The 19,807-nt window shown below is 47.6% G+C and overlaps 1 protein-coding gene across 1 annotated transcript in view; it reads right to left on the bottom strand.

The window, feature by feature from the left end:
* The window catches only part of Fryl (FRY like transcription coactivator), a 231,706-nt gene extending 212,744 nt beyond the window's left edge, over window positions 1-18,962 (bottom strand). Inside the window, exon 1 of the mRNA XM_041671629.1 lies at window positions 18,790-18,962. The gene's annotated coding sequence lies outside the window, so the exon portion shown is untranslated. The remainder of the gene's footprint in view (window positions 1-18,789) is intronic.
* Window positions 18,963-19,807: the final 845 nt, after the last annotated feature.

Here is a 19,807-nt window from a genome sequence, read left to right as displayed (position 1 = left end):
GTCTCGTCCTCGTCCTCCTCCTCGTCCTCCTCTCTCTCTCTCTCTCTCTCTCTCTCTCTCTCTCTCTCAAATAAAGGACCTTCTAAAGAAGTTTGTGCAGATGCGAACATTCTTAAAGACAACACAGAGGAAGGACTGGGCATTCACTCATTCAGATTACTAAGCACCAATTATCCCGCCTTGACCCATTCTCCCTTCCTTAGCAATAGGCCAGAGAGTTTCTGCTACTGACATGGCTGTCTACCCAAACGTTACATTTCCCAGCTTTATCTCTGACTGGCCGTGATGGGATGACCACGTGCTACTCAGGAGGATATGAGAAACACGGTGGGCCATTGTAGAAAAGCATGTGTCCTAGTTTGGGTTCTATTACTGGGACAAAACACTGACCAAGAGCAGCTCAGGACGGAAAGGGCACCTTCCATTTTCAGTTCAGCATTTAGGGAGGGAAGCGCAAGAACCAGGAAGCTGGAACTAAACTAGAAACCATGAAGGAGATGCTGCTCACCAGCTTGCTCCAGGCTCATAGTCTACCTTTCTTTTTTATTTTATTTATTTATTTCATTTTTCAATACAGGATTTTTCTGTGTAGCACTGGCTGTCTTGGAACTGGTTATGTAGACCAGGCTGGCCTCAAACTCAGAGATCTACCTGCCTCTGCCTCTGGCTGTCTTGGAACTGGTTATGTAGACCAGGCTGGCCTCAAACTCAGAGATCTACCTGCCTCTGCCTCTCAAAGAAGTGCACCACCCCAGGCCAGCTTACCTTTCTTATAGAGCCCAGACCCACCTGCTCAGGAATGCCACCCCACCCACAGTGGGCTGGGTCTTCCCACACCAATCGGCAAGCAGGAAAACGTTCCAGAGATATGCCTACTGGAGGCACAGGCCAATCCGATGGAGGCAACTCCTCAGTTAAGATTCCTTCTTCCATTTCCTGAATAAATTGGGAGCATGGGGACCATGTGAGATGGTAGAAGAGGAGGAGGGGAGAGGAAGAGAGGGGAGCAAAGAAAAATATATAGCTCAATAAAAAAATATAAAAAGGAATGAAAATAAAATCAGATATCTCCTGGGGAAAAAAAAAGATTCCTTCTTCCGAGGTATGTCTAGGTCCCTGTCACGTTGAAAAAACAAACAGTGACAGACTGTATGTGTGTTGCTAGCCTGGGCCTCTTCCTTCCTCCTCACCGAACACTAGAATTTCCAGGCGAGAAGGCACACACAGACTCCATCAGAGTCTTCCCATCCAGGTCTGGCCCACGCATGGCTTATGCAGCACACATGGAAAACACATGCCTGTCTCACTCGAACCACACACATACATAATACATATGTAACACCAGCTAGGCGTCAGGCATTGCCACAGCAGTGAAGATGGAGGGAGAGCATGAGAAATGAAGACCCCTACCCTTCCTAGAGCTAACACCTGAAGAGCAGGAGACAGTAAGTCATAGGTAAGTAGCTGGAGCGTAAGAAACTGAGGAAAAAAGAGAAAGCAGGAAAGGACCATAGCAAGCAGGAGCTACAGTCACCCTTACATGGCAATTTAGAGGGAAGGTGATGCTTGAGGCAAGGGTCAGAAGATTCTAGCATGGAGAGACAAGACATGCCAGGGCCACTTGCAGGGCTCGCCGCAGCTACTGTTGGAACCCTGCAAAGAGGGACAGAAACACCAAGGCAGGCAGCCTTGCGGCCAGCAGTTCTCTGTCATTGAAGCCTGAGCGCAAGTCTTACCCTTCAGCGGGAGAAACTACTCTCTGATTCAGCCAACCCAGCTATGCCGGCTTCCCTAGAAACATCCAGGCCCGGCAGTGCTCAAATGACGCCACGGGTACGGTGGTCAGGGGGGGCTCTTCTGCTAGAACCCTGAAGTTATGCTCAAGGACAGTCATTGAGGGTAAGGACTTCAGCTGGGCACCTGACGCACACCATTTAGGTGGATGAGTGAGCCTGGTCTACGTAGTAAATTCTAGGATAGCTAGGACAGAGAGATCCCTTCTCAGATAGACAGACAGACAAACAAGACAGATGATAGATGGGTGGGTGGGTGGACGATAGGCAGGTTGGCAGATAGATAGATAGATAGATAGATAGATAGATAGATAGATGATAGATCCTTGATAGATGGACAGATGATAGACAGATAGACAGACAGACAGACAAACAGACAGGCAGACAGGCAGGCAGGCAGAGAGATGACAGAGTTCCCATGAGTCTTACGGATTAACTGACCTGGGTGCCCTTCATTCTCTTCCCTCGAGCTTCCGCTGAAGAAGTCAAGCACGTGCCTGGCTGTACCCTGTGTGCGATATTTAGCCTCTGTGCAGCCTGTTACAAGGGCCCACCAGGAGAGAGAACACTGGAAATGGAACACCCTCAACTAAACCCACCAAAAGCATGTGCTGCACCCTCCAGAAGTGCTGCTACTAAAGTGGTCCAGGCAGGCAAAGAGAAGGGCGTGCACCAGGATGGTAGCCGCAGAGAGAGCAAAAGGAAAAAACGACATGTAATTCAAGAGAATAAAGGATGAGCCTGCAAGACCTTCTAAAAAGGATGAGACAAAAAGCTGTGAGGAAGTTGCGTGAGAAATGTCCCCACCGGGTCACATTAAACACATGGTTGGTGACGCTGTTCAAGGAAGTTCTGGAACCTTTAGGAGGTGGAACCTTACACTTCCTTTAGAAGTGTACCACTGGGGGGTGTGCCTTGAGGAAGTCACACCCTCACCGCACTTCCTGTCCTGACTTATTTCCACGAATGGATGAAATGTGAGCAGCCAGCTTCGCGTCGCCATTGCAAGCCTTCCCTGCCACTAAGGACTCTCCTCCTTCTGGAATGGTGAACCAAATTAAACTCTTCCTTCCTTAAGCTACTGTATTTTATCCTGGCCCCAAAGAAGTAACATACATGACATGGAGTTAGTTTGATGTCTATGTCTGACAGTTCCGAATTTTTTTTTCGTTTTATTTTCTCCTTTATGATGCAAAAGAGCCACAACAGCTCCAAGCATGGCAGGCTCACCAGACAACGGTCACAGGCCAGCGTGTTTACCTCGGTGAATTGAAGAAAACCCAGCTCCCGGCATGCTGGGTTTTCTTGTCACCCGGACTCCAGTCACTAGCCAGGTAAATAAAACATAGAAATGACTGAACAACACTCAATATTGTGCCTCTAGGCTGAGGAGAAACCTGGGAAACACAAGAGCCGTGCACACCTGAACACTTCCCTCCCCCCTCAGGAGCAGAGGAACAGACCAGGACACACCACCTATCGCCCAGGTTGAGGGAATTCTACAGACCAACCACAGGGCAGAAATCCAGATCACAAGACAAGGAGTAAGAAGACTAAGGTACAAAATCTGAAGGGGAGGCAGACGACCAAGTCTGGGAAATGTCCACAGTAACCAAGAAAAGGGCACCCAGAAAAGATCTGAAAAGAAAGGGATCAAAAATAGAATTTCAAATACTGAAGTGACGGCCCACGGGCTGCTTCTTCCAGAGGGCCCACTGCCCAGCCAGCTGTTTACAAATGTCTCAAACCACTCCTGGAGGATCCTACACCCTCTTCCGGCCTCCACAGGTGCTGCACACCTATGGTGCACAGACACACGTGCAGGCAAAACACCCATACACAGAAAACCAAATAAACATTTTTAAAAAAAAATAATTTCAAACTTGACACTTGCAGAGAACAGAGTCTCAGAATCTTCCAAAACGAAATCACTTGAGCACAGGCTTTCCTATAAACCATCAGCCAAGGAAGAAGGCAGAATAAGTACATTTACTTCAAGGTGTCCTTCAGCAAAACTAGGGTGGAAACGAATAAAGCTTGATGCGAGATACACAAGAAACGGTGGCCAGGATCCAAGAACCAAATGAGAAATAAGTCCCCGGACGGCAGCTGGGAAGCAGGAGAGACAATTCATCCTATTAAATCAGAAATTTGGTGAACTCCAGGAAGAAGAATGGAATGGAGTCTATTCAAAAGACAGAATAATTAGGAGGCTGGCTTAACGACAGAAGCGCAGTGTCTCTTCTCAATTAAAGAATAAGAAAGATGTCCACAGAGCTCTCCAGAACGCTGTGGCCGGCTAGCCGCAGTCTTTCCACTCTTGCCGTCACTAAGGACCTCCGTTTACTTCTCCATTTTTCTTGTTCGGGAACCAGCGGGTAGATGTGTGATTGTGTCCCTCGGAACCCTGGATAAAGCTCCCATTCGACAGTGATGGACTGATAGGTTGCCTAGTAACCCAACTTACCGAAGCCAATGAAAACATGCAGGGAGGTCACCTGAGGAGAACCTTGGAAGAACTGCCTAAATGATGAAGAGAAAGATTTGACGGGACAAAAGGTTGTCATAAGGGGCCTTCTCTGGCTATCGCTGGGTTTATATATGGACTCCATGTACGCCCATTCATATCTGACATGTTCATTGCTGCATGAGGGTGACGAGGTTAACTGGGGCCCTCTAGCTATTGACTGCATCCAAGTTGGGCTTGGTCTTCAAGAAAGTGGCACTGTTCTCCAGACTATCAGCTCTTACTCGGAAGGTTCAGGCCGAGCAACCCCAGCCTATCGTAACACTTCTCCAAAGGACTGTCTTGATTTCAGTGGTGCCAGTGGCCTGAGTATGACTCCAGTCTGGCAGCCTCACCTGGGCCATCCTGTCTGTTTAAGACATACAGAGAAGACAACTCAGGGTACCAATGACACTCAGGGTCGAATCACTGCTTCAGATCACCTCAGGGGTCCTTTTTTTTTTTTGAGTGATGTACGGTGAAATATTTAAGAACAGAAAACTCTTGCTATCTGCCACATTTTATTCAGCCATAAAGAACAATGAAATCATGCCGCTCGCGGGAAAGTGAACAGAGCTAGAGATTAACATATTAAGCAAACAAACTCAGAAGTGTGGCGAGTTTTCTCTCATATGAGCATCTAGGTATAAAAATGGATTTGGATCACATAAAAGGAGGAGGAGGATAATATTTGGGAAGAGAAGGGGAACATAGAGAATAAAGGTGTGTGTGTGTATGTATGTATATGTGTATGTGTGTGTATGTGTGTGTATGTGTATGTGTGTATATGTGTATGTGTGTGTATGTGAAAAGTCATAACAAAGCTCATCAACCTACACAACAAATATATCTCAGAGAAAGATTCACCAGAATTAAAACCCTAGATGTGTCTAGACACTCAGCAAAGGTAAAGAAAGCAGTATGTTCACATGACAAAGTGTTCCGAATGAGCGGATCTAAGGAATACCCAGACAGCAGCTCACACCACCCACCTTAAACTGTTTCAAAAACATGATTTTGCTGCTGTTGTTGCTGTAGAGGTTTGGATTTATTTTGTTTATTTGTTTTGTCGTTTTGTTTTTCTTTTTTCTTTTAAATCTTTTGAACCGGGCTCTAGCCTGGGCTGGTCTCAAATGTGCAGCCATCCTCCCGCCTCCGTAGTGCCGAAACTACAGACGTATACTCTCGTATCTGTGGGGAGACGTGTTTCAAATGAAGAAGACAGGCCGGGGAGACGGCTCAGTTGGTAAAGGGCTTGCTGTTCAAGCAAAAGGACCTGAGTTCAGATCCCAGGACCCACGTAAAAAGCCAGGCACTGAGTAAGTAGAGACAGAGGGACAGGAGGGAGGAAAGAGGGAGAAAAGACCCAAAAACATCACCGACCCTCTCTGCACATAACTAATGAAAGGATGCTTGGGGCTGCGGGAGCTGCTGGCAGTAAGACAGAATCCAGGAAATCACAAGAAACCTCCAAGTCAACAATCTGATGAAAGCAGCCCCAAACCAGAACAGACGGGGAAAGATGGGACACGGTGGCGGGCATGAAAAAATATACATATGGCATTGACTCCGGGCCCCCTGATGACCATAGAGAGGAGGATCCCTTTGATTGGCCAGGGTGATGGCCCAGGGGTAAAGGGCAATAGTGAGGAAAAGAGTTCCAATCCCCAGAACCAAAGTAACTGAGTGAAGGCCGTCTGCCCGTAACTCCAGCTCAGAAAGAGAGGGGGCGCGGGATCCGCCGGGTAAGCTCTGGGTTTGATTGAGAGACCCTGTCGCAGTGAATGAGATGGAAGAGCAATCAAGGATGATTTCCTTCACCAGCCTCAGGTCTTCACAAGCATGTGCACCTGTGCCCGCACACACATACACGCGCACCATATACACACATGAAAACTGGAAAAAAGAGAGCCTACTCGACGGTGAGGCCAGACACATCTGTTGCTATTGGACTGGGGTCCTAACATTGAAGGATTAGAAAGGAAATGTAACTGGAACTCACTAGTCTGAAACTCGTGGCTGTTCAAAAAAACAAGCTTGCCGGAGAAGTAAAGCCACAAAGACTTCATTAGCAGCAGAGAGCTGAGGAGTGAGGGAAGCCGGGCTGAGGGAAGCTGAGGAGGGAGGATTTCAATTCTCAATCCCATTTTTCATCACTTCACAGTTTTTACTAAGAATTCTCCTGCCTTGGGATTTATTAAGCATTTTAAATCTGGTTATTTACCTTTCATTTCCTTTTTTTTGGTCTTCTTTATTGAAAACAAAAACTTCCTACACTATATTCTGATTAAGCTTTTCCCTCCCTCTGCTCTTTATCCACCTAACCCCAAGACCCCCATCTCTCTCTTTCTGTTTTTGTTTGTTTGGAGACAGGGTTTCTCTGTGTAGCTTTAAAACTTGTCCTGAAACTCACTCTGTAGACCAGACTGGCCTCAAACTCACAGAGACCCACCTGCCTCTGCCTCCCAAGTGCTGGCGTATGCCACTACTGCCTGGCTCCTTCTCTTTAAAAAACAAAAATTAACACACACACACACAATCATGAAGACACCAAATCAGAAACCAAAATATACAATCAAAAGACCAATTTAAAAAAAAAAAAAAAGGCCAAACAAAGCAATATAAGTCAAAAAGTCTACAAAAGACTCGTTTTGTTTTGGCCATCTACTCCTGAGCATGAGGTTTCCTGGAGTGTTATAATATACCAGTGGGACTCCACTGGGGTAGATTAATTCTTCCTTTGCAAGCAGGTACCAATTGTGTATAGCTTCTTGGTTAGTGGTGCAAGCCTGTGCCCACTTCTCTGTCTTTAGGAACCCACACTAGGACCCCAACTGGCTTGAACCTGGACAGACCCTGTACTTGAGACCCAAGTCCCTTACGAGTGATGGCATGCAAATCTGTTTCCCACACTGCGAGTCATCTCTTCACTCTGATAGTACCCTTCGCTGCACAACCATCTTCCATTTGGATGGAAGTCAATTGACCGATTTAATATTTTGCTGCTTGTGGCTTGGGTCTTAGTCAAAACGGTTTTGCCTGGCACAAGGTCATTCACTATGGTTTGACTGGTTTCTTCGTGGGAATATCAATATTTCACACTGAGGTCACTGATTGACTCTTACTTAGTGCACAGTGTCAGATAGGGGTTCAAATCCACCCTTCAGACATGGAAATCCAGGGTCTCAGCCCCATTTGTGAGAAAGACTATCCATTCCCTCACTAAGTGGCACCTTATTAATAAATAACAAAAACATGGTCCATAAATGTTAATGCCATTAAAAAGATCTCTATTTAGTGGCACACCGTGTTGCACTGGGGTAAAATCTACATCTCCAGGGCTGGAGAGATGCTCGGCAGTTAAGAGCATTGACTGTTTTTCCAGACCTGGGTTCAATTCCCAGCACCCACATGGAGCTCACAACCAAGATCTGACACCCTCATACAAACATACATGCAGGCAAAACACCAATGCACATAAAAAAATTTTTTTAATCCCCCTCTCTAAACAGACAGCCAAGCTATCTCCAAACAAGACTGCACATACCTCTTCCAAAAACCGACATTCTTCCTTCTCGACTACTACCCAGTTGATAAAGGCCATCCCATAATGTTTTGCATTAAAGCTGTGCTCAATCCATTCGCACCTGCAGTGCCTAAGAGTCCCCCTTGCTCAGCAACACTCTATCTGCCATTTGCCTTTTGCTAACAGCCCTGTCAATGACTTATCACCTTGTTAACAATATTTCAGTGCCCACTATCCACAGTATTGGCTTAAATAACTGTTTTCATTTCTTTTGAAGTTTAGACCTAGGAAGAGGGTTATCTGGAGCACATGGGAAGTCCACGGTGAGCCATGTGAGGAAACTCTGAGCTGCGCCTCCACAGCAGCTAGCTGGACCATCCCCCATTTCCACAGCAGCTGAGGAGGGTTTAACTTCCCTGTCTTCTCATCAACACGGTGTTTTCTGTTCTCTGGCCCATTTGGAGATGCTACCTCTATGCAGTATACCAGTTGTGTATAGCATGGCAGAAGAATAATGGCGCACTAGCCCTGCCCCTCCTCCCCCTCCATCCGCATCACCGCTCTGTGCACCCTCTGGTCTGTGCACCCTCTGGCCGTTGCTTTGCTTTCTACGTCCACGTTGAGCTTATTACAGTAATTAAATACCAGCACCATTGGTATTCAACCGCATCTCCCCCACACCTGTAGCTATGCAGCTGGCCTTTGAACCCATGCACGTGGCCCATCAAAACAGCTCGCGGTCTTGGATGGTTCAGCCACAGCTGCTATTTTCAGTAAGTTAACCCCACAAAATTCACTTCACCTGGACATTAGGTAGGTAGGCACAGACAAAGCACACACAATTTACTTCAGCGTGACCCTAGACATTTCCACCCACTTGTCCCCGCTCATTACTCAGGAACTTTTACAGGTGTGACTCAACTAATCACATTTTCTCCCTAATTGTATGGTCACTGGCCTAGCCAATAACTGCACCAACAGCAGAGAAACACTGTTGAGTCTCTCAAGCCCAGTTACACCGTGTCTTCTGCATTCTCCTGTCTACACTTTAATACTCTCTCCAAAAAGAAGCACGCTAATGCGACGTGACTGACTTACACAGTTCATGGAGTACTTTCATCTAAAACTGCACTTAAGGGCTGGTGAGCTGACTCAGTGTCACCTGGACTGGAGAGGGGCCCGCCACCCTGAGCTCTAGTCCAGGGTCACACAAGGTGGAGGTAAGAACAGCCCTCCACAAGCACACTGGCACATATACTCTCCCGTGTACACACACACACACACACACACACACACACACTAATTTCATTTAATGTTATCAAACTAGACAAATACAGAGTATCTGCAACCCCAGCACTTGGGAGGCAGGGGCAGGAGGAAACAGAAGCCCAAGGTCATCCTTAACTACCTAGTGAGGTCAAGGCCAGCCTGTGCTACTTGGGCCCCGAGGCAAAAATATTTACCTTGAAAAATATTTTTGCCTGGCGGTGGTGGCACACACCTTTAATCCCAGCACTTGAGAGGCAGATGGAGGTGGAGCTCAGTGAGTTCGAGGCCAGCCTGGTCTACAGAGCAAGTTCCAGGACTGCCAGGACTGTTTAACAGAGAAACCCTGTCTCATAGGTAGATGGATGGATGGATGGATGGATGGACGGACGGACAGATAGTGTGATGGTTCAATGAATAACGGGACTATGGTACAAGCAGGAGGTCATGAATTTGATTTCCACAATAAAACATTTACACAAGTCTATAATCCTAACAGTGGGGGTCAGCAACATGTCAATTGAGAGGCTCGACAGCCAGCCCATCTGATGGGAGATGGGGAGCTCCGAGCTAGTACGGGAACAACAGAGGAGCACACCCAACACTGACCTCGAGTCTCTACACTGAACACACAGGTGATCACAGCAAAGCAGGTGACATACACACACAAAATGTAATCAACGCTTTTAGCGCCTAATGAATCAGATTAGATTATACTAAGTTCCAAACCATACTGAGATTTCATAGTAACAAACGTAACAATTAAAAAGCAGGATGTATCCCTCCAGGGAACCCCTGGTGAAGACATCTCTATCCTACTTGAGGCCATCAGATCTTGGGCCCTCAACTGACTACAACTTCAGTTTGTACTTTTGTTTAATTCACGAACCTTTCCTCAGCTTATAAAGTTCAGTAGGTAGAGCCCTGAGATGTCTCGGGGGTGAAAGGCCCTTGCCACCAAGCCTAATGAACTGAGTTCTCTTCAATGTCCAGAATCCAAGGGGTAGCAGTAGAAAATCCACTCTCCCAAGTTGCCCTCTGACCTTCACATACAAACCATGGCACTGGTTTAGAGGATCAACAGTTGAGAGCGCTGGCTGCTCTTCCAGAGGGCCCGAGTTTGAGTCCCAGCATCCACACATGGCAGCTCACAAAACTTTGTCCCATGTGTTTACAAAATGTAAGTCAGGGGCCGGAGAGATGGCTCAGCAGTTAAGAGCACTGGCTGCTCTTCCAGAGGACCGGGGTTCAATTCCCGGCACCCAGATGGCAGCTCACGAAACTTGCTCCCATGTGTTTACCAAAGGTAAGGCAACCTAACTGGCAAGCATCTGGGTTTCTCATAATGTGTGCCATCTCACTTAAGCCTGTTTCCCCAGCTCCTTTACTATAAGAGGCTCACTCAACCATCCCTTTACAAGACATTTAGGCATTGCTCTAGTCTGCAATGCCTTTGCCTGAAACCTGCTGCTGCCTCCACAGCTGGCTTCTGTGGCATTTCCCACCCTTCGCTGCCTTAATTACATACTGTTTACAGCAGGATCCTTTGGGAACAAATCTCCCCACTTTCTTCTAACCCTGTCACAAGGGCTGATGCTTCTTCCAGCACTGAGTACATGAAATCAACCTGGACCAGTTAAGAAACAACGCCACTATCACACAGAAGGCTGTCCATTTCGTCAGGGGGATGCAAGTGTGCTCACTGAAAGCAGGGCAGGCAAAGGTTTCTCCAAATAAGACAGCTCTGTGAGTCCCCCACACAGCACAGAAGAGACAGAGGTACGGAGCTGGAGGGAATGGGATGCTGGGGCTCAGGCAAAAGAGGGAGAGCACCCTTCCACTCTCGAAAGGAAAAAATAACTTTGTTTGGAGCAGGTTATAGTAAGAAAATAAACTCAGGCTGAGCCCCTAGTGTGTGCGCACAGCCAAATCAGTTCCCAATGACTACACTCAGAAATCAACACAGAACTAGTATCTTTAACAACAGAAACACATCTCAAGACTCGAGGGGACAGAACCCCAAAATGGGTCTCACTGGGCTTAAACTTGGGTTGTCCAGAGAGTCGTGTTCCTAGAAGCTCTGAGGAGGACCCACTGTCCAGTCTTCAACAGTGATGAGTGTGTTGGGAATTTCTTAGTTCCCAATCTCCTCATATTTTCTTTCTTTCTTCTTTTTTTTCTCTCCCAAGATAGGGTTTTTCTGTGTAACAATCCTAGTTGTGAGTAAGAGGGCTCAGCAGGTGAAGGCACTTGCCACCAGGCCTGACAAGCTGTCTTCAGGCAGCAGGACCTACAAAGGTAGGACAGAACCAACTCCCACAGATCATCCTCTGACCTCCACCCACAGCAAACATGCAAACATGAAAACACACATGTACACACACATGAATTAGGTGTAAATTAAATAATAAAATAGGAGGCTGTATTGAAGTGAACAAACTTTTAATCATCTTTTTTTTTAAAAGATTTATTTATGTATTATGTATATAGTGTTCTGCCTACATGTAGGCCTGCAGGTCAGAAGAGGGTACCAGATCTCATTATAGATGGTTGTGAGCCACCATGGGGTTGCTGGGAATTGAACTCAGGACCTCTGGAAGGGCAATCAGTGCTCTTAACCTCTGAGCCACCTCTCCCATCTCTCCAGCCCTTTTATTCAACTTTTAGACAGCCTTCAAAGAAACAAAGCAACGCCACCTTACTGCCTCCTCAGCAAGGGTGTTCTGAGGTAGACATGTCTGACCATGACTGGCGTCTAAGTGGAGGCAGCTGGTCAGAACTCTCTGCACATATCCAGAAAGATGGGGAAGGTAACAGCCTGGGAGTGCTGGGTTTCTTCAAAAAGGATCATTCTAAGTATTCTAAGTATCCCCAAAAGATAAAGCAATGGGCTGGGGAGGCAGTTGAGCTGATAAGAGTGTTTGCCTAGCTGGGTTTGAGCCCCGGCACCTCTCAGAACTGGGCAAAGAAATGACCAGAAAGCTATGAAATTTTGACCAGTGGGGAAAGACAAAAACTCCCAAAAGAATGGCATGCACGTCATCCGCCTTCAGGTGACACATATAAAACAGTGGCTACGTCACTGAGCAAACAGCCACTGCATTCCTTAAGGCAGAAAATAAGAACAGGAAGAGGTGACTAACAATATCTGTGGACCGACTTTAGGGCAGGCCCCATGCTCAGCTGTAGATGGCCAACACACAGCGGAACCAATGATGTTTTGAAGGGTTTTTGTCTCGTGTTGTTTTGCTCAGGTCTTTTTTTTTTTTTAACCTTCCAGGTCTTTTGGTTCCAGTTTTGTGTTTTTAATGGTTTGTGTACGTGTGTTTCTTGTGCTGTTTTGTTGCTGCTGTTGCCTGTATGTTTTCTAAAGACAAGAGACGAAGAAGGCATGGAGTGGGAAGGCTCTGAGAGGACAGAAGGGCGGGGAAACTGGGATCAGAATATATTATAGTTAAAAAATTATTTTCAATTGGGTGGTGGTGCATGCCTTTAATCCCAGTACTCGGGAGGAAGAAGCAGGCAGATCTCTGTGAGTTTGAGGTCAGCCTGAGGTCTGCAGAGGTAGTTCCAGCACAGCCAGGGCTGTTACACAGAGAAACCCTGTCTCCAAAAAAAAAAAAAAAAAAAAAAATTCAGTAACAAAAATAATATCATCTGTGGACCATAGTGATCAGTCACCCAGGGCTGCCCAGCTCATCCCAATACAGACAGCAAAGGCAAGTTCATCAAGATCAAGCTAGGACGGGCTTCCCTGTAAGCCCAGCCTGGAGAATGTGAGACTGTTTGTTTGGTAGAAAGAAGAATTGCCAGCGTGAGTCCAAAACTGTTCCCAGGCAGAATGTCTTTCCCATCATTCTCTAGGCTGAGGCAAGAGGAGGAGTCTGTTTCATTGTGGAGTACCTCTGTACCTGGTGACACACATATCACATGACCTCCTCCCAGGGTTGAAGCCAATTGAAAGAGACCAGAATACACAGTTACCAAAATGTTTCTTTTTATGGAGACAAAATATCCAGAACAGTCAAACATATAGACACAGTGTAGATCAGGGCTGCCGAGGGCTGAGGAGCAGAATCAAGATGCGAATCCGGAAAGTTGTCAAGTTAATTCTGGCAATGTTGCACAAATCTGGGGGCTATACTAAAGTGGTGAACCTATTTATTTATTTATTTACTTATTTATTGAGAGAGGGTTTCGCTGTAGCTTTGGAGCCTGTCCTGGAACTAGCTCTTGTAGACCATGCTGGCCTTGAACTCACAGAAATCCGCCTGCCTCTGCTGGGATTAAAGGCGTGCGCCACCACTGCCCAGCAAGAATTTAAAATGGGTGAATATGCCATGTGAATTAAACTTCAATAAAGTTGTTGCTTAAATTTTGTCATTCCTAAGTCAGTGACATAGCTCAGTGGGCAAAGTGTTTGCAACCAAGACTGGCAACACCACGAACCCTCGTCGCAGGAGAACGGAACATTCTCCCACGTGTTGTCCTGACTTCCACATACGCACAGATTAAATAAATAAATAACCGTAGAAAATGCTTTAGAATCTTTTGTTACCCCACACAAATTCTCCTTTTTAAAATTTAGTTTTATTTTCTGTGTGTGTTTTGTTTGCGTGAATGGCAGTGTTATCACATGCATGCAGTGCCCTTGGGGGCCAGGAGAGGGCGTCGGAGCCCCTGGAACTGGAGTTACAGATGGTTGTTGGTCACCACGAGGGTGCTGGGAACCAAGCCTGGCTCCTTACTGAGAGCCACAAAAGCTCTTAACCACTGAGCCACCTGTCCAGCTCACCCTCAAATTTTGGCTAATCAAAATTGCTACTTTGTGGTCAAGCTCTATAGGACCCACCCTCAGTCAGACGGCCCCCTAGCCTGGCTGAGCCTAGATTTCAGACTTTCACAGTTCTTTGTTTCTGAACAATTCAACTCTTTCCCTTATAAGCACAAAGGTTAAGGAGAAAGGTCAATACTAAAGGAACCTGTATAAAGCCAAACATTTCACAACTAAGTGTTTGTTTATTTGTTTTGTCTTTTGGTTTTGTTTGTTTGTTGACACAGGGTTTCTATGTCTAACAGTCCCAGAAGTCCTGGAACTCATTTTGCAGACCAGGCTGGCCTCGAAATCTCACAGAGATCTGCCTGCCTCTGCCTGCCAAGTGCTGGCAATGTGCCGCCACCACCTGGCTACTTCACAATAAATTTTAACACAAGTGATTTTTCAAAATTATTTTCACAGGGAAAAAAAAAAGTCCAGCAATGTTAACAAAAGCACTGATTCATTTTAGTGTCTCGGCTTAAAAAGAAATATGCCGCTACCCCATGAGCCAAATACGAAGGGCTTGTTTAGATACAGACACAGTCATACAATGGTATTCTCTCAATGAATGGAAAGACATATCTAGGCAGAATTTCAGAAAAATCCTACCCACAGGAAACAGCATTGTTTGAAATCCCAGAAAACAAGTCAGGGCTCACAGGTTTAAAAAAAAAAAGCACCACACAGTCGAACCCCCTCACCAGGAAGGCCAGATGGGGCAGCCAGGCTAGCCTGACAGTGGCCATTCAGAGCCATAACCAAAGAGGTGACTAACTGACTTAACTTAATCCTCAGTGCCAGCCCCGGCCTCCACAGCAGGCATAGTTCCTCAGATTTACTAATGAATGGAGACTCTCCCCTGATGAGGCTGCCTCTCAGCCGGGGCAGCTGGGTTTTCTGTTTTGGAATCTTGGTGAGAACTTCTCTGCAGTCACAAAGAAGCACCTAGAACAATAGATTCACCTACTTCATCAGCCTACACCCTGCTCCCTGTCTGTGAAGAGCAGCCTGAGGAGCAAAACCCCTTCCGCGATGGGATTATGAACAAATCTGCATTTCTCCCTAGGATACTTCGGAGAGCAAACTGTAAGCTGCAAAGCAAGTTTCAAAAGTTCTCTCTAGGGATTACGCAAATTAAAAACCACCAAGAAATTAGGCTTAATCATGCACTCCAAAAAAAGAGATAAATAAAAAACACGTTCTTTAGTATTAAAAAAAAAAATTACAGGTAAATGTAAGCAGGTAAAAATGTTCCAGCACACTACAGTTGGTCAGGTTTTGTTTGTTTTTAATACTATCGCCACATCCTGAACACAGGCACCCTTGTATTTGAGGCAAAATAAAGAATTACAGAGCTTAGAGAATTAATAAGAATTGCATAAATATTATTATTCTCCTTCATTCCCAATAATCACAACGTGCTAAAATTCTCAAGAGAAATCATTTAAGACAGCCCCAAGGTTGCAGTAAAAGAACAAAAGTCAGAAAAATAGACAACAACTCACTAACAAGGCTTGTGATGTCGTGAGCGAGCAGCGTTACTGACAGGCTAAAGTCTAAACGCTTCTTTCTTATCAACTTTAGCGATAGACTCACGTCAGGACTTCTCTCCAAATATAAGCAAGTATCCTTTACAGTTCTCGGTTTATAGAATATTGGTGGCTAATAGGCCCAGAGGGGGACAGAGGGCAGACTGGAAGAAAGACAAGGTGATGTGCTGGGCCTGGGGTGGATGGGACCTGCCCACCCTGCAGGGGAACAGCTGAATTCACAGCTCAAGCTCTGCCGCCCCCAAAATACTTCAGATATTTATAGCTAAAACAGTAACATACATACCCAATCCACATCCAAAAATATTCTATGTAAAATACACACAATGAAACTTGCTAAGGCCACGGTTTCTTTCCCAGTCAGTGTTTCTTCGCCCATGATTCCTGAGTCACTGTTACTCTGGACCTGGTACAGCTCTGACACACCCCTCTCTGTCTCCCGTGGAGAGTAGTTTTGACACGCTCCACTCCATTTCTGAACAAGACTGTCACCTATTTCCACTTTATCTCCCCCAAACTTAAACACACAGGTCCTCAGCACAGTGATGGCAGGCCAAGCCTAGTTCTATAATAACTGTGATAAGTGAATGAAGAATTATAATACCCAACAGGTATTTATAAAATTAAATCACCATTTTATGCACCAACAAAAAATAGACTAAGACAGGCAAGCTCTGTCCAACAGCAAACCACTTTTTGTTCATTGGTATACTCTTGTTCAGACAATGCCCCCTCCCCCCAGTGGGGGACAGGAAAGGTGATGGTTAGGGCTCAGAGGTCCAGGGCTTGCCTAGTACACCAGGTCTGGGTTCAGTCCGTACAGTAGGACTCGTTACTGTCATCAACGATCTCACTGGGTCTGAAGATGCTCAGAGGGAGGGCACATTTGCATTGCCTGTGTCAGAGGAGCAAGTGTCTTCCACAGCGTTTGTCAGACAGCATCTTTTTCTGTCAGGAAGACCTAAAGCAGCACATCTTCTGGGCATGCAGTTACACACTAGATCTGCACTGAAGCGGTGCAGATAGTGGACAATCCCGGCTCTCCCAAGAATCCCTAAGCACAGTCTAAGACTCAAAATTACCTTAGAAATATGTACACAGCACCCAGAAAACACAGAAAAAACACATGTTGTCCAGGACACAAAGCACAGGCATTTCGAAGATAACTCTTCCTGAACATTTTCTTTTTGTGTTCTTTAAAAAAAAAGTCTATTGTCTAAATATGCCACTAAATAAAGAAAAATGAGAAATTTTAAATTTGTTTTAAACACCTACTTCCTATGATAAGCAAGGAGGATTATGGCCAGACACCTGTCTGATATTGTTAGCACAGATTTAAAATAAGGTGGCACAATGACAGATATTATCAAAATGAAGGCGACTTCATTTCCTAACCTCTACAACAGAGCAAAGAATTCTCCCTCAAGTATCAATGTCTGAAGGTGGACTTCTTTCCCAAATATAATTTCTGGTGTTATTATTGTGGACACTGGGAACTTTCAACATTCATTCAAAAAAATTAGACAGTAGCTTAACTGTAAACAAATTTTATAATCTGCATTTCCTTGAAGGAAAAAAAACTAGGCCAGGTGTTTCAACCAAATTCACTGTTGCAAAGTAGTAGCAGCAGCGTGGAAGGCAACCGGGATGGGACGCCACTTCTAATAATAAGTAACAAAAATAAGACCAAAGAATAACACGCCGGATGCTACTTCCTTTATAAGGTTGCAACTTGCTGCCTCCAAGTACTCTACAAAGCATTGCTCAAGAAACTGTCAAAATGAAGGCTTATGAAAACATTCTTTTCTAAATAAGGACTCTAACAAGGGATGTGTTGTTTCTAGCTATGATTTCTGCGGCAAGTATTGACAAGTTCAACGCTGGGATAATGTTCACAGTGCAAAGACCTCTTATTTGATTTACCAGTAGAAAGACTGCCTGCCTGCCTGCTCGTCCTTACAATGCCTGCATTCAGTAGGAGAGATCAGCTTTATGGAAGGCACCTGCTAGGCGGAACAGCAGTTTATAGAACCAACTTTTATTTCCACCAGAAGTTGTTCATTGTTTTTCCCCCCAGTCCTACACACCCCGGCAACCTGCCTTGCTGTATTTTCCCTCTACCCTCCCAAAAGAGCTTCTGGCGTAGAGTCCTGGTAATATTTTCCCTAGTTCAAAGGTTAAGGCAAATTTAGCTCTCTAGAGCGCTTGCCCCTCGGCCAGTTCCCCCCTCTTTTAAAACCACAGCCTGGGACTTAGTGGTCCCACATTCTCGAAAGTCCACAAGAAAGCGGTTGTAGGTGGCGACGAACAAAGCTGGAACAGTAGGAAAGATCGACAGCATTCAGGCCCCAGGTCGCCCTAGAAATCGGCCAAAAAAAAAAAGAAAAGAAAAAAAAAAAAAAAGGCTCGGCCGGGCCCGAAGAACCTGCCGCCCGGAAGCAACAACTCCCATCAAAAGGCAAAGAAAAGTTGCACAGCAGAGCTCGGCCCGGCGAGGAGCCTGCGCCGGTGCCTGCTTACGAACAGGGGGCCCGGGCTGCGCAGGCCCGGCTGCGGGCGGTGGCTGTGGAGTCCGCCGGGCCGACCGTAGCTCCGGAAGGCGCGGGTCCGGGGGTGCGCCGCCGCTTCGGGCGGAGCGGGCTCTGCGCCCGGGTCCGCACCCCTCCCAGCACCGCGGGCAGTGGGCGGAGAGACGCGGCCAAGGACCGCGGACAATGCCCGGCCCGGCCGGCAACCTCGGCGCGCTGCGCGGGCCCGCCGCCTTTCCACCCGAGGCCGCTGCCGGCGCGCTCAGCCCGGTCGGGAGCGCGACGCTGCAGCAGCGCCTGCCGCCACCTCCCCGCCGCCCGCTTCCCCTTCGGGCGGTTCCCGGGCCCCAGTGAAGCCGCGGCGTGCGAACGGAGCCGGCGCACCGAGAAGCGCAGGGCGCGCGCTCAGGGCAGCCGGGCGCGCGGGAAGAGAGGAGCGCGCGTGGAGACGGCGGCGCGCGCCCAGGGCAGCCGGCCGCGCGGGCAGAGCCGGGCACGGGCCGGGAAGGAGGCGCGCAGCAGAGCGGGGCGCGCGGTGCTCCCCACGGGTCCGCCGCAGCTCCGACGGGCTTTCGGTTAACCCCGGCTCTATGCCGCGCCCGCGTCCGTTAGGAGCCTCCCTAGCCTCAGCCGCAGCCGCCCACCTCAGTCCGCCTCCCTTGCGGCTCGCAGCAAGAAGGGCAGCCGGGCTAGGGCCGGGGACCCCGGATTCCACGGCCGACGGCCGGCCGGCATCCCCGCGCTTGCCACCGCGCTGGAAGAGAAAGTGAAATGAAGCGCCTTTCCCCAGGCAGCACCTACCAGGTCCCCAGTCCCGTGCAGCTGCCTCGCTCCTCCAGCGCCGCTGGTCCCCGCCCTCGGGCCCCAGGCTTCGTTCTCTTTGACAATGGCGCGTCCCCTTTAAGGAATAATCCGATCGGGACCGATCCGTGGTTAAACCTCCCTCCGACTCTGATTTTAACCGGATTTCTGTCTCTCCCAGAGCCCGACGGGCGCCCGGCGGTGCTGCGAGCTCTGCCCACCCCTTCCCTGCCCCGCCCACCCCCACGCCTTCCTGATTGGCGAGGGACACTACACCAGGAACAGTGGTCCTCGCCCTCCACTGGCCGGCCCCCCCGCCGCTCAGAGTTTCCCCACCTTCGCCCCGCCCCCTTCCCCGGGTTGGACCTACCTCTAATCACTCTCTGTCCTCGCCTCCAACGTTGCTTTGGAGAACTGGCAGTCAAGGCTCACCCTCCCGCCTCCGGAAAGCGAACTTTATTTTTATTGGTAGAAAGACATCTTCCTGTGTACCTGATTGGGCAAGGAAGGGCAAGTCTGCACGCCCCTTACCTATTACCCTGGACGGCTGAGAGAAAGACAGCCAGAAAGTCTTCCCTACTTTGGCTTCCTCTCAGCGCCTTTCCCTTTAAAATGTTGGTAGGGGTCGAGCACAAACAGCCCATACTGAAGAAAGCGGGAAAGGGAGACGGGAAGGATGCAAAAATCTTCAGATGGGGAAGGAGCACTTTGCACTAGCTGTGGGATCCTGAGAACCCAATCCGGCTGTCTCCTGAACGGCGTGAGCACACCTAAAATCCTAGTACTGACTCCAGAGAATTTATCAAGTTCGCTCTCCCTGTCCACTCTGCTCACATCCTTGAATCTCTGGCTTTGAGCACCCGGAAGAGTTTATGAGAAAGTGTCTGAAAACCTTGAGGTTTCCGTGTTTATCTTGCAGTCGGACGTTCAGAAAAAGCGTTTGAGTTCTTCCCAACAGAAGTTCCATTTAGATCACGTCCTGTGTGTCGTACTGGAGTTTGCGCGGGAGCTACGTTAA

This window comes from Microtus oregoni, unplaced genomic scaffold (assembly GCF_018167655.1).
Source record: "Microtus oregoni isolate MIOR12 unplaced genomic scaffold, Mior012 000021F_ref0000039, whole genome shotgun sequence".
Classification (NCBI taxonomy): domain Eukaryota; kingdom Metazoa; phylum Chordata; class Mammalia; order Rodentia; family Cricetidae; genus Microtus; species Microtus oregoni.
Note: the sequence above shows the minus strand (reverse complement) of the source record. Positions and strands in the feature narration are given on the sequence as shown.